This window comes from Parasteatoda tepidariorum, chromosome X1 (genome assembly GCF_043381705.1).
Source record: "Parasteatoda tepidariorum isolate YZ-2023 chromosome X1, CAS_Ptep_4.0, whole genome shotgun sequence".
NCBI classification, from domain to species: Eukaryota; Metazoa; Arthropoda; class Arachnida; order Araneae; family Theridiidae; genus Parasteatoda; species Parasteatoda tepidariorum.
Window position 1 is genome coordinate 26,477,546 of NC_092214.1, and position 16,225 is coordinate 26,493,770.

Genomic DNA, 16,225 nt, shown 5'->3' on the forward strand with positions numbered 1-16,225 from the left:
TTACCACTTGCGTTAAGTTAAATTGCTACGGATGAAATCCGTTAATTTGAAGTGAGTTTTTCGTTTGAAGTGCAAACAAAAAGGGAAAGGGAATTTACTGCTTTCTCTAAGATAATTTTTAGACAAAACAGTAATACATTTCATAAAGCAGTGGCTTCGAAAATTAATTTAATGTCATTTCCCCCATAAATTGCTTTAACAAGTTTAAAATGTTAAGAAATATTTTGGAAAATAGGGAAATTGGATCTCAATGAAAAGTTCGTTAAATAGAAAATTCACTTCGCTATATGGAAGTTATTTTACAAAAAAATTTCCAAAATGCTCTTGGTTCCTCGAAAAAATTCGTAAAATAGGGAAATTCGTAGAATGGAAGTTCGTTAAATAGATGTCCGACTGTATTTGTATGGCTAAAAAATTCATAAAGAGCATTAAAAAATAACCAAAATTAAGTGTTCCTTTACTGGGTAATTTTGTGTTCCTTCACTGGTAAGAGCTGTTCCTTCACTGGGTCTTCTTACTACTTGTTATTTGAACCTCCAAAACTTCAAAACAATATTATTTAAGTTATCTAAAATTTTTTTGCATAGTTTGCAATTTGTAACAAATATGTTGACACTGTCATTTAACTGAAATTACGAATTTTGAAATTAATATGATTTTTTAAAAGGCAAGCGAAGCTTAAGTGTTCCTTCACTGGTTAGTTTACCCTACATCAGTTAAAAATGAATGAAAACAAGTTATCAGAGAAACATTAGCTGTTATTCTTGAATTGGATCACTTTATTTTGAATAGAAAAGCTCGACAAGAAGTACTAAATAATTTTTTTTTTATAAATTTTGCCATTTCTTTTTTTTACTGGCATTTTACTTAAAATTGTTTTTTAGAGAAATAACAAATTATCAACGAAAATATGGTGTATTGACTTGAAATAAATACACAAGTTCTACGTCATACAAGTTAAATTACAAGATGAAAAAATCATTACTGATGTAAAAAATTAAAACTCTCGGAGCACCTGTGACCCTTCCACGGAGCCATAGGGTTCCGCGAGACACCGTTTGGAAACAGCTTCTCTAAGCTTTCACTATAAAATTTTACTACATTTACCTCATTTTATCACATATTATTAAACCATATTTTATTGTAATTTTTATATTACCTAAGACATTTCTGTAAAAATTAGCTAGTTTTTGTGTTTCTTGTTTAAATATATATATAGCACAATAAAGACAAAAAGGATAAAAAGGAAAGAGAGAAAAACGAAGAAAATTAATAAGTTTTATTAACTGCGCATAATCTGCAAGTATATAGAACTCATGAAATAAGTTAAAGAATTGAGGAAATATGGAAAATAATAAAGATTAATGTTAAGAGAAGGGAAAAATAATTAAAATAAAATTATTTTTAAAAATATTTAAATTTTTTTTATTTATCTGAAAAAAAAAATTAAAATCTGGAAAAACAAAATAAAGAAACGATTCATCAGCTCACACGATTATATCTGCGAAAAGGAGTGCTCTCTAATATTGTATTGCGAAAGCAAAATATACAAATACAGTAGTGTGAGGAGCACTCAAATTTTTTTTAACGAAAATAGAACACATTAAGAAAAAAATACATACGAAAGCAAAAAACAGTAAATAAAATAAAAAGAACAAAAGACAAAAGGAAATCTGTAAAGCGTGGAGCGAATTCAAATGAACTTAACGCGTACCGTAATCTTTCAAGAATGATTTAAAATATTATCGTAATAAGATTGCCAGTTAACAAAATATGAAAATAGAAGCTCAAATAAAGTGATTTCCTATGGCACGCTCTTACTGCAATGCTGAAGAGCGCTCTGTTAGTTAAATTGGATTGGCCCGAAAATGGATGTGGACAAGGTAATAATATTATATTGGATAATTTGAAGTTTATAACTTATAAAGTTGATATTTAATTATACAATTTTAAAATTAAGGATAATTAAAAAAAATAAGTAGAAGGAAACATGATTTGCTCGTATTACACTGATTTTCAACAGGCGCTAAATGATTATTACTGTTGAAATCCATAAAAATAGGTTCAAAGAGCAACGCCCCAAACTCACGAAATTAGAAAACCGAATTATAAATGAAGTTAATAGTAAATAAAGCTGCATTAAACATGATCACTAAAACAAAGCTCATAAAGACATAAGGAAAAAAAGGATAAAAAAAAGAAAAGCTCAGAAAATTAATATATATATNGTTTGCCGCGATATATATATGTATGTCAGGAATAGCAACATAAATGCTTGTTACGGTTACGAATATAACCTGAACATGTTTGTTCCATAATTTTTTGCCCTAGATAGAGATGCGCATATGCGAAAATATTTCACTTGTCGTAAAAATATTAATGGAGGGGGGGGGGAGTGCATTTATTAAAAATATGCTAATTTTCCCCCTAAGTCTTATATCAAAATTTAATTTTCACGAAACATTATCTTTTGTTTCAGAATTTTCATATTGTTTGTTTATAAAATTTATAAAAAAGCGAAAAGTTTTTCGTTACTTACCGTAAAAAAAAAAAAAAAAAATTGCTAAATTTACGGAAACAAACTGTCAGCTGGTGTGCCAGTATAAAGATGTTTATTTCACAGAAAACTACTGTTATTTAAAATCAATCGCTTGTTTTATTCAAGATAAGTGTTGTTAATTTAGCAAACTCCATTATTTTAACAAGTAAACTCTGTTATTTTAACAAAAAATTCTATGAAATAATGATGTCGGCATTACGTTCGGTGCTAGCCGAGCGCTGCATATGCACGACCAGTTGACGGTGGGCTTCGAATCTGAATCACTTCATTGCGAGGCTAATGCTCTGTCCTTTAAACTACCGTAGCTCTAGTGTCTCACTATCAAGAAAATTCTTAAACTGTTTTTATCGTAAAATTATTACTCATTGTAGTAATATTTAAGCGTATTAACGTTTAAAACTAGAGTAGTCCTTACTGGCTCACCCATATAAAAATATCTGGTAACTTTACCAAAGCAACCAAACTATAACTATACCAAAACATTTAATCTAAAGAAATATAATAATCAGTTAGAGTATTAATTTGACAATATAATCGATTCGCAGTTTTCTTTATACGATACTCAAAATCATAAAATAGTTAGTGAAAAGTAAGAGCAAGTATAGAAAATAATCGTAATTTGATTTGTAAAAAAGTAAATATTATCGGGTGGTAAGCAAAACTGCATGGCAAAAGGTAGAATTTGAACTGACGATTTTAATCCGTTTATGATTAGGATGAAAAGCAGAGAAAAACCGCTTTGTCATCAAAGCAGCTTTAGACCGTCAAATATACAGGCAAAGTCTGTAAAAAGATCGGAAATTTCTTATAGTGCGAGGAAAAAAAATCTGTATTTTTTTTACAAAAAATTTTCTGTTAAAAATTTTTTTCCCTGTAGAATTTACAGTTATTTTTAACAGTGTAAAGTGACATGTAGGTTTTTTCTTTTGCAGTGAAGCTAGAGTTTACTGGATTTAGTTAAAGATTTTCTAAGTTAAATCAAATATTTAAATTCCCAACAGAATTTGTTTTGCTATTGGATTAGTATTTAGATCGGATCTATTCACTGGATACAATTTGAAGTAAAAAGCGAAAGCCGAAAAGTTCCGTTTGAAATTTGATAAGGAAAATTTTACCATCCCAAAATAATGATGGCATAAATGAATATTTTTACGAATTTAATAATACCAGTTTTTAGTCCTTATTATATCGATCTATATTTATAATGAATTCTCTCTCGATAAGTCTAATATTTCAATTACCCGTTTTTTTAATGAGGCTCTGTCATTTGATCCCTAATTGCATATTGATTTTTTTCGATGACTCAACTTTACCTCCCTTCAACCCAATTTGTTTTTAAAAATACTCTTTAATTTGTAGCTAAAAATACAAGTAAGCCATAACCATTCAGTTTTTTGTTACTTCTATTACAGTCTATACTCAATAGACTTAATTAGTTTGAACAAGTAAGAATCTGTGAGAGAAAGGAATAAAATCTGTGTTTGTCACACTTGTTTAAGTAAACTTGTTTCCTTTGGCATATATTTTTTGCTAATTTTCAGTATGAATACTGCATTGTATTGCATTAAAGTTTGAAAATAAAAGAGTTCAATTTAGTCACTTAGATTCAAATTGATCTCATTCAATTAAAGCCTACCAAGTTCTTGATGATTCTGTGATCCGGAAAAGCAAAGATGCCTAAGCAAGAGTTAGAAACTCTAACTTGAAAGTTAAAATTAATTTTACTATGGATGGAAATCCAGTCATGTTGGGAAAATATATAGCATTAAACTAAAGAATTCCTCGGTGACTATTTCAACGATCTAATATGAGAAAGCGAAAATATCCTTACACAATTTTTTATATTTTAAAGTCGAAAACTTATATTTCATATTTTAAAGTCGAACTTCAATGAGTCGAAGTTTTTCGTCAGTTATACCAGATTCCAATTATCATGTATTGACAGCTGTATCTGTCGTAGGCTGATTGAATAATCCAGCTCTTTTCCAACAGATGCTGCCATTTTACAATTCGCAAGACTAATTGAGAATGTGTTTAATGTTTTCTAACCAGTCTCACATTTATTTGGCTTATTGCAGTTAGCCCACTTGTCTTTAGGCTGATAAAAAAACATATAATTTATTGCTCAGTTAGATTTGCTTATTTCACGCGTTTTTAGATAAGCCCAGAGTAGTAAAAGAGTCTATTATAAATACATTTCTATCAATAACCCTAAATATATTCTGTCTGATTGAGGAAACTATTGCACATTTTTAATCAGCGTGAAGGTAAATAGGTTAATTGTAATAAGCTTAAAAATATCCGACAGATTAGAAAATATTGAAGGCTTCTCTAATTACCCTGTTGCATTAAAAATAACTCATGACATTTGAAGTAAGCCAGATTTTTTATTTGTCTTTTGACATATTTATAACATATTACATCTAAGTACGTGGGGTCATGTAAGCTTTTTCTGTATTGAAAAATATATGGAATGGATTGATGTAGAAAAATAAAAGAAATAAAATTGTTATTATTATTTAATAGATACATTATGAGAATTCGTAATAAACGCTTCGGAAACGTTGATAAAATTACTTAAATAGGATGGTTCAGTATCTGAAACGTGTTTCTATCTTTCCTTCAGATTAAGTAAAAAAAATGAATACATGTTATTTTGTGTGTCTAAAAATCAATTGTTCTATTTTTTTAAAAAAAATACTGTATTGAAAAAATGCGTGAAAAAAATTAAGAGTGTTTGAAATGAGAACACAATATGCATTCCATACGGCATAATGCAAACTTGCATGCAAGTAAATAAGGAAGATATCGAAAGGAAAAAAAAAAAACACGAGTGAGGAATAAGCGGTGTCAAAAACGGTAATATTTCATTAAAAGAGCCCTACAGGTGGAGTTCGGTTACCATATTTATCCTTTTCATTCCCAGTTTCAAATTCTGAGGATTAGTGATTGATCAATGAAATGCGGAGTTCAGAAGACGATCGAACATCTCTCGTGTTTGCCGCGATTGGCGATTGTTGCGGTCTTGGCGAATTCCAGCGTGCTTAGCACCGAGCCCTATCACTCTTCACCCCAGTTAGAGAATATAGGTCTATTTGTAAACGTGGGCATCATCTCAGTCAGACGATATTTATTGTAAAGGGCCCTTCACAATATCAAATCCCTTCCTCAACAGATAGAACATTGCAGATTATGTTATTGATCGCCGAAGGCGTAATTATTGCACAATCAGAAATCTGTAAGCACGAAATCTTCTAACGCCAAAGGAAATCCGCGCTTGCGCCGTTGTGGGTGAAACAAAAGAGCAACCCCCTAGCCTGCAAGCCATCTTGTGCCGATCTCCGTGGCCTACCCTTGCTGCTGTTAGTCCCTTTTTGAAGTCCGAAGGCGAAGGTATGTATTCCATTTATCCCTCTTATCCCTGCTTTACTCTCTTTACAGTGTTTTCTCCCTCCTCTTGATAAAACGCTCCTTCTTCTCTTTTGAGTTTTCCCCATCTTTTCCATCTTCCGCATCCTTCTGCACTCAGTGCCGCTGAACTTCGTTAGGGGAGGAGAGTGAAAAAGGAGGATGAGGAGAGGGTTTAGATGCCATACAAATCTTTCACCTGCTCTTGAATGGTTGCAGGTCTTTATTAAAAGAGAATCCATTGGATTGTGTTTGGGAGCTGTCAAAACTAATTGACACGCTATTGTTTTATATTTGTTTAATCTATTAACGTTTATCAACCATTTCACATTATTAATTAGTGATTTTTGAATGATTTCATTACCGCAGTCGTTAGAAAAATATACAATAAAACAAGAATCCAATAAATTAACGAAACACAAACAAAATACATCATTGCTTTGCTTACAATTTTATTATATAGTTGTATAGTTTTTTAAGCAAAATCTTTAAAGTATTCATACGCTTAAATGTCACATATGTTAACATGTCCATGCAAAACTTTTTAGTATCAGTACTAAATTGAACTTATAGTAGTAATACTTAAAAAAAAATTAAACTCACTTTTCTGAATTAAAATTGAATATTGACTGCTTTTAATAATTTCGATACTTTTCGGGAAATAATACAGATTTTAAAATTGCCTTTCAATTTTTGCTTTTCTAAAATCAGTCTAAAAAATAAATAAAAACTATATTGTGTTAATAAAAGCAAATTAAAAAACAAATGAAATAAACACTAAATGCTAATGTTATTTTTTAAATAATTGCTCTGTTCCAATAGTATCCATCGGAAGAATTGTTACGCTTTTAAAAAGTAGATAAATATACAATGAATTATGAAGATAAATACATAAAAAGGATATGTAAACTAAATAAATGCTCTTTAATCAAATTGAGGTTTTAGATGTTGAAAAAACATTCCTTACAACATTTGGTATTCTAAATTCACTTGAAGAGAAATAATGACTAATTTAAATAAGAAAATTAAATATTATGTTATTTTAATATAAAAGGCGACAATTATTTATTTTTAAATTACTGCCGCTCTGTTATAAATAGTTTTCATAATAAAAATTTCTAAGTCTAATGAAATGAACAGAAATGCAGAAGTAAACTAATAAACTTAAATAAATGCTTCGATTAAAAATACTATATAATTTAAATGTGTTCAAAATTTGCCTATAAAGCAACTTGCAAAATTAAAAAAAATATGCACAATTAAAAGAAGCTATTTAAATGATTATTGTAATAATATGGTTAAATTGTAAAAAAAATTACGTAAAAAGTAATAAGCACTCGAGATGCCAGTTCTTTTTACCGTAAAATCCTTTTTCACCATACGATTTTACTGAACAAAAAAGTCTGAAATATCGTAATTTCTAGACAGTAACCGTGCAATCACGGAATCACTCTACTTAAATAAATATTATTGTAAAAATTTCGCTGCAAAATTTTACGACAATAATAGATTCCACGAATTCTGCACTCAGAGTGCTAGTATTTTTACCATAATTTTACTCGGAATTTTTTACAGTGGCAGCTGCTTTCGTAATTTTTTTAAAGCGAGATTCTCATAATTTCCGTACCCGAATTACAACATATGCTTAAAAACCAATACGGAATTTCACTGTTATGTACTTTAGTTATAATGTTAGACCAGTGTCATCAGTTTTAGTATATTTAACTGCAATAATTTTATCTATTGAAATCAGAATAATATTAAAACTTTTAAAATTATTCTTAGATTTTAAGTTTGCTCAAAAACAACTTTTTCAAATTTAAAGAAAATTAAACTAAAATCATTTTATTTATAACTAATTCTATTTTTAAATAAAAATTTCATTTCATTGTTGAATATAAGTTAATTGCATTATTACGTCTCAAATGTTATAATCTCATTATAATCTCTCTTTGTTATAATCTCATTATATCAAAAATCTAATTTACACTTAACAGATGTCTCCCTTTTATCTAACTTAATTTTTTTTTCGTCATGAATGTTTGCTATTTCATTTATTAGAAGAATTCGTCGAAACCTTTTAGGTTTTTTAAGCTGTTAAAATGGAAATTACTTTTTAAATGTCTGTTTATTCATCACTTACTAATGCTGTTTCGTTATACAATGTTTATACAGTTTTGTTTATTATTTTTGTGTATGAAACACGGTCTCACAATAACTTAATAGCATTTCGATCTCATGGTATTTTCTAAATATTATTTTAAATACTTCAAGAGGTTAAAAATTAAAAAAAGAAAACGAAAATGTTTATAGAGTTACAAACATTTAAACTTTTTAAATGTCTTCATTTTTTTAAAAACTTTGATAGAACAAATGAATTTCTAAATCAATACTATTGCCTCCTACTTCATAAGGTGAATGTCTCCTCCGTAGGGAGATCAGTTGTCTTATTAGTTAGTTTTTTAGTCATTTTTTCTTAGATATGCTAGATAGACTATAATGTTTTATGGATTATAATAGAGGCAAAAATTTTATCTCTATTTTTTAAAATGAAGTAAGTAATGAAAAGGAAAATAAAATTAAAATTAATAAAATTTCATCAGAAAAACTGAATTTGATTAACGCTGAAATGCTCTTTGGGCTCATTTTCTCTCCAGAAAAACAAAGTTTCCTTTCTGTAAAACTCATTTGTCCAGTCTTAATGTATAGTTCAGAAACTGAGCCTCTAACAAAAAAGAGCGAAAACTAAATACCCTTTTTCGAAAGAAAAGTTCTCTGAAGCATTTTCCGCTGTGTCAAAGGAAATGGCGAAGTCATTTCAACTCAAAAACTTATACGACTTTTAAAGAATCCGACATCATCAAAAGTATCAAAATTGAAAAAAAAAGAAGAAAAACAGGGCTGCTAGTATCTCTTGAATGGATAAAAAAAATTGAGTAAGGAAAATATTTGTGTCAAAGTTCTACACTAATCGGAAAAGAGAAATGCTATAACAACGATGGCTATAGAATTAGAAGTTTAGAGTTATTGGGGCAAAAAACTGGGTTGTCGTGTCGGATATGATGATCATGACAGAATGCTTCAAATTTTTAAAATATGGCAACGAATGCATGAATTCCTTCCAAATTTAAAGAACTCAGTTGAAAAATGTATGACATGATATGTTCAAATTACTAAATTTTTCAAGTTAAGAAACAATTAAAGTCAGCTGTACGCGCAGAATATTAATTTATTCTTCAGAATTGACTTTTGTAATGCACTGATGTGGCACTTAAAATTTCTTCAAGATTTTAAATTATCGTATTGTGACAAAGATCGTATTGTGACAAAGATGTGTATGATCGTATTGCGACAAAGGGTATTAAAGTTCAGAATGAATAATATTTTGAATCAAAGCAAAATAACATTTAGTTTTGACCTCAATGCACATGAATTATTTTCACACTCCCGTTGAGTTCAAACTGTTTTAAAAACCATGTGTTCACACTCAGATTCAAGAACAGTTTATGCCAGAGATATAAGAGTAGAATTTAAATTCGTTGTTTCAAGCTGCTTGCTTTTAAAATGACATTTAGCATAAAATTTCTCTGAGATCATCAGTTATTGTGGTATTATGCTAACTTTAAAGTTCAGAATGCAATTTTGAAATAACACTTGGTATTGATCTCAATACACTGTTCATACCTGTCTCATATCTCCGTTCAGCTCAAACCGTGTTCAAAAACATACATAAACCCAGTTTAGTAATGATTTAGGTTAGTCATACGCGTAGAATATTAATTTATTATTACGAGCTGCTTTTTTAAATCACTTAAATGACACTTCATGATAATTTATTAAGGTCTTCAACTTTGAACATATTGTCTCAGTATTTTTGTTCAGAATGCAATCTTTAATCAAAGTAAAATTTCAATGTATCAAACTATGATTTTATTTAAAATGAGCTCACACTGTGTTGAAAAACATATTAAATTAAAACTTTCAACTATACTATACCTGTATCAAATAACAAACAGTTTTGAAGAAGCTATGTAAAAATAAATGTGTACACGCTTTAAATAATGGGATAAAAAAATAAAGATATTTTTTGTATATGCTTTCTATATTTTAATATGGAAATATAGGACTTTATATGGGAAAATTTCGGCATATGTTAAAATTAGAAATGAGAGAACTGCAAATAGTTGACCGCTATTCTAACTTCATTATTTGAACCATATTTTCCTAATTTCAACAAACCCATGAAAGGTTAAAAATCATAACGGGTTAAGAAAAACATGTTTTTTTCATAAAGTACGCTTTTGTGTTCAATTTTGTAACTTTACATAATATCAGCTCTAATTAACTAACATATTGAAAGTACGCATATTAAGGTTGCATTTTAGAATGTGAAATTCTGATCATTAGATTAAAAGCTATTCAGGGTAAGTAGGGCAATTGCATCCTTTACATAGGTTTTTCTAGTAATTAGTCTTTTTCAGTAAAACTACACGAAAGAGTAATACATAATATACTAACAAAAAAAGCATGGTCGAAACTCCTAGAGTATAGTAAATTTTACCGTGTTTCAGGCTCTACGGGAACACCAAAACACCCATTAATTTTTACCGAAGCGTTTTGGCGATAATTTTGATAAAATTTACAGTAACATATTGTGTGTTAAAATTTGGTAAAAGTGGTAAAATTTGGTAATTTTATCATGTTACCTATGAGTAGGCCGTAAAACCATTTATTCTGTTAAATTTACTTTTCGGTTTTGTATTTTTACTAAATGTGTAGTAATAAGATTTGTAATTAAATGAAACCATATGAACGGAAACTATTACCATATGGATAGAAACCATTACCATATGGATGGTTAAAATACTGTATATTTAGGCTTTATTTTCAGAACTATTATTTAAAAAAAATAGGAATGTCTTTACTAAACAGTACGGTAATTTTACCGGAATTTTTTCCTCCGTGTAGTTCGTGAGAAATCTGATTTTGTCATAAGCTCTTTTGTCATAGTTAGATATATGAAAAATTGGATGGAAATAAACTGGTTAAAGTAGAATTAACTTTATACATTTATACATATTTTTTCCTTTAGAGATCCATTTTTTTACAAAACAGAACTCGTGAATGGAAAAGAAATTTAGGCTTCACTAAACTCTAAAGAATCAAAAATATGTCTCAGTTCAATTACAAACATGAAAGTTAATCCAAATCACAATTTTAATTCAGATAGTGAAATAATAAATGTAGATAATGGAAATAAAAATCGATACAAAAAGTAGGAAATATGAAAAGTAATTGATTGTTTTTTTTTGTTTTAAAATTTGTTTGTAGTAAAGATTTTAAAGAAAGATTTCACTAAAAAAAAGATTTCATATGTTACAAATTAATGAACCTCATACAAAATAAAATTTAACTCTTAAGTGAATTTAAAACATGCATTTAATGAAGTTTCGAAATGTGTGTCTGAGAAAAAGTACGCAGCTCAAAATGCATGTTTAAGAAAATAGATTCAGCAAGAAAAGTGCTCTTTCACTGTTCGATCCGAATTTGATCACAGAAAATATAAGTGAAATTAAATTAACATATACCATTTGCGGGGGGGGGGGAGGATTTTATTCAGAACACTGCTTAAAATGCATGTTAAAAAATGGACACAGCTCGAAATGTGTGTCGAAGAAAAAGGATGCAGCTCAAAAGGCATGTTTAAGGAAATAGATTTACCAAAACAATGTTTTCTTCACTGTTCAATCCGAATTTAACCACTAAATGAGGAATTTCGTAATTGTCTTTTTTAACTTTTTTAAACAATAAGCATAATTATTATGGGGCAAAGTTCCGGATTTCGGGGACGGGGTGGTAGAAAGCAGATGTGCAACTTTTCAAGCGATCTTATCGCATTCAGAACACTAAATGGAAAAAGCGGCTTTTAAAACCGAAATTCATATAATATCAATTTAATACCACTATTATAAATTTATAGGACCAGTTAAAATGTTTTTAAAATAAACTGTTGACTTTTAATGTCTTTAAAAAATGTATTTAAGCGATTTAAGCAAATAGATTACTTCACATTACGAACTTATTTTGATCCATTAGTTTCTTCTTTAGAAGAAGTATAATTTTAATGGCAAAAGTTTAGAAAACGGAATCACACGCTACGTCCATTTATAAATAATGCTTTCTTAACTATGTCTATTTTCTTAAATACGCATTTCGAACTATGTCTATTTTCTAAAATGCGCATTTTGAACTAGGTCCATTTTTTAAACGCGTATTTTGAGCAGTGTCAATTTTCTTACCCCTACATTTTGAGCGATATCCATTTTCTTTAAAATGTTTTTCGAACTGTGTCCAGAATAAAAAGCTGATCTGCAAAATTTTGAAATTCTCAGCTTTCATTAAAGATAACTTTAATTTCACGAATTCTTTAATTTACTTGTAAAATGAAGATTTCTGAAAAAGATTTTTATCATTTGGCAGCAAGCTGTAAACTTTTCAATAATATTAAAAGCTGTGCTTAAAGAAATTTTAACATTATTATATTTAATAACATTAAAATTTCATTTTAATATTATTTAAAACAAGCAATGTAAGGAAACAAATAGGAAAAATGAATGTGCTCAAATAACTTGGGATCTTTGTTAGATAGAAAGTTCAGATAGCTAGTTTAAAAAATAAATTTAAAAAGTCAAAATAAAGGGAACAATCATGGAAAGTTAAGCCCTAGATGCATCACTTAATGTACACAGGGCGTAAAATAAAAAACGGACCATGCGGAATAAATTATGATCTAAAATGATGGGATCTTAAAGTTCTAGGATCCAATGTTAAAGGTTTGAGGGGTGACTTAATTATACTAATTATTCAGTGCAGACGATATTTTAAGTTATGAAATCAGACTCAAAAATGTACTTTCTCTGAATAAACATACCTTTTTTCGATGGATTTGGATTTCTGACCTCCGATATATAGGGGGTAATGGCAATCTATTAAAGTTGGTCCCAATAGTTTGGTCAGGAGAGCGATCCAAAGTGAGGTCCAATGTAAGTTTTACTTTTTGCGTATTTCACCATAACTCGAAAACTTTTTAAGCGAATTAAAAAAAATTTAAACGCAATTATAAAATTCATTTATCTAAAGATAATTCTATGTAAAATTGAACTTTTAATAAATATTTATTATTTTTTATCATATTATTTAATATTAGTCAAAAGTACTCTTGAATTACAAGGTGTAAAATTTTTTGCATTATTTTAAAGAATGCAATTTTACAAAACAAAATACAAAATCTGAGTAAAATTGGTTAAAACTTTCCTTAGAAATCTATTTTGAAAAACACGTTTAAAATAAATAATAATAATGAATAAAATTCATTCATTGTAAAAAAATTCCACAGCAAAAAATAATTTTTGATGAGTATAGATAATGTTTTATTATTTTATTTAATAAAGGTCGAAAGATTTTTTTGAATTGTCAGGTGCACAATTTTTTGCATCACTTTATATAATATAATTTTAGATGACAAAATACAAAATTTGAGTAACTTCGGTTGAATAATGCCTGAGAAATTGAAATTTAAAAAAGCCAGATATTTAAAATTCTATTTCTCAGAAACTATTCGACCAATTTCATTCAGATTTTGTATTTTGCAATTTAAAATTAAATTCTTTGAAACAATGGGCAAAATTGTATACTTAACAATTCAAATTTTTTGACTGTATTAAATAAATAATAAAAAGTAATAAAAAATAATTATTTACTAAAAGTTATTTTTTGCGCAAAATTATCTTTGGCTAAACTGATTTTGCAATTGCGTGAAATTTTTTTTAATTCGCTTAGAAAGTTCTCTTGATATGTTGAAATACGCAAAAATTTAATATTAGGGGATCCAAATTTTAAACGGTTAGCTTGACCAAACAATTATTCCTGATGGCATATCTTGTATTTATTGAATTTATTTTGTGATTTTTTGTATTTATTGAGCCATGTATGTATATGGCTGGTCTTTACTGATTCCGCTCGCACCGAACTCAACGCAGACGTAAATAATCCTCAGTGGTAGACGGATCTCCGGTTAGTGACCCCTTGCTTTCAGGTGAACTGTGGAAGGAATTCGTGGTTTTCCTCTCCATGTAACCCAAGATTAGCTTCAATAAAAAGTCCTCCAAGATGGCAATTATCTCCCAATACTTGATCCAGGATCTCCCTTGTTTTTTAGATTTGGTTCAAAATCACAAGATTACTGAGTTTAACATTGGTAGTCGTAAACTCAAAAATTGGGTCACTTGTAGTAAAAACTTCAAATGATTTATTATAAACAGAATTTCTTAATTAAGACTATTATACATTTATTAAAGCAAACTTTTCATTCCTCACTATTAATTGAGTAAGATGATGAACTTCATTGATTTGAAAAATGCTTATTTCTACTTTAGACATATTATCCTATATATATATAGATAGATATATGCAATAACTCATATCATTTTCAATTTTAAAATGTAGTCATTATCATATGATAAAATTAGTATACTATGCCTCGATAAAATATGTCCATAAGCAAATGATTAAATTTCCAACTTCTCACAACTCATTGAATGAGAGAACATTAAATAGTCCACAGTTAATTGAGATAGATTCTCATTGCTGGTAATAAAACTCAATTCTGATTCCATTAACTGAAGTGCCTCATTATCTTAAGTGGAAATAAGCATTTTTCAAATCAATGAAGTTCATCTTCTTATTCAATTAATAGTGAAGAATCAAAAGTTTGCTGTACTAAATGCACAATAGTTTTAAATTAAAAATTTTGTTTATAATAAATCATTTGAAATTTTTACTCCAAGGGAAAGATGTTTATGCCGAATGAAACTGAAGCTATTGCAACTTAAGTTTATTAAAAATACCACTTAAATTAATAGTAATAAATACAACCAAAATGAATCAGAAAACTTAAATTAGTAATTAAAAAATACTTAAAGTTAACTATTATATTAAGCTCAAAATGAGAGACAAAATGACTAAACACAAAAGTTGACGAAGAATACACAATATTTGTTCGGCTATTTCAATGCTTTTTACATGCATTATTAAGAGGATTGAACATTATAACATGTTTTTTAATTATACTAAATAGTTAGGCGAAAAATAAAAAAAACTGGGATTTATGATGATTTTGAGAGGTTCGATTAGTTTGATTTTCACAGTTTGGTTATCAAAACACACTTGATATTTCTTTTTTTTTTGCGAAGGTTATTAAAAAAGCTGCATTTTGTTTTTTAATTTTTCAATATACTTTACATAATATTTGCAGTTTTTGACAAGTTGCTCTGGGAATTTTAATTTCGTATGCCATTGATATGGGAAATTTTCTTTTTAAAAGTAACCAAACGTAAAAAAGCTACAATAATGACACTTATTTTATATAATATTTTGAGTTAATCTGATAAAAGTGAAAACGTGACACATTTTATGTATCCGAGAGTTTTCTCAAGCCATTGTTAATTTTTTTTTAAAAAATAAGCCTCTTTTGAAACAATGAATTTTGAGTTATTTTTTTTTGTATATATCTAACGCTATAGATATTCTTTCCATGGAACTAATGATGAAGATAAAATGAACACAATAATTTAATTTAAAAGTATAGAAACTTATAAGTATAATAATTTAATTTAAAAGTATAATAATTTATATTAAATATGTCAATCTTTTTAAAAGATATTATTGATAGGGGAAAAAAGTGTCTCTAAAATATGTTATAGAGATTAGATAATTTGCCAGAACTAGACTAGTATAAAATTTTCTGGAAAAGAAGCCTTAAATATAGCAGAAACAAGATCAATGCACAGACCTATTATTACTGGTTCAATTTTTTTATAAGATGGTCTTAAAATTTGAGGCTGCAAATTGTTTTAAAAAATTTTATTTAGAATTTATTGATGCATTATGTGAAATTAACATCTCTAACCCCCTAGGGGAGCTTTAATCTCAATCGAGAACTAACTAAGGGGGAGGGCAATTTAGACGACGGACATAGAGTTTTGATGAATTTTTTACTCAGAATCGAATGAAATTTCACCATTATCTATAGAACTAATGAATTAAAAGTTATAATTTTAAGGATAAATAGGGTATATTGGATAAATATAGTATATTGATGCAGACAAACAAAGTTTTGGATCCTATGAATTTTTTACAGCTATCAAATGCACTAAACTCAATTGAGAGGGAAAACCAATTTATTATTAACAGTTTCAG

General features: G+C 28.3%; 1 protein-coding gene across 2 annotated transcripts in view; it reads left to right on the forward strand.

Annotated features, from left to right (window-relative positions):
• Nucleotides 1-5,532: 5,532 nt before the first annotated feature.
• Nucleotides 5,533-16,225, forward strand: part of LOC107456709 (poly(rC)-binding protein mub) — a 127,944-nt gene continuing 117,251 nt past the window's right edge. Inside the window, exon 1 of one of the 2 annotated variants that reach the window (XM_071187469.1) lies at nucleotides 5,533-5,953. The gene's annotated coding sequence lies outside the window, so the exon portion shown is untranslated. The remainder of the gene's footprint in view (nucleotides 5,954-16,225) is intronic. The other variant, XM_016074648.4, reaches the window with a different exon arrangement.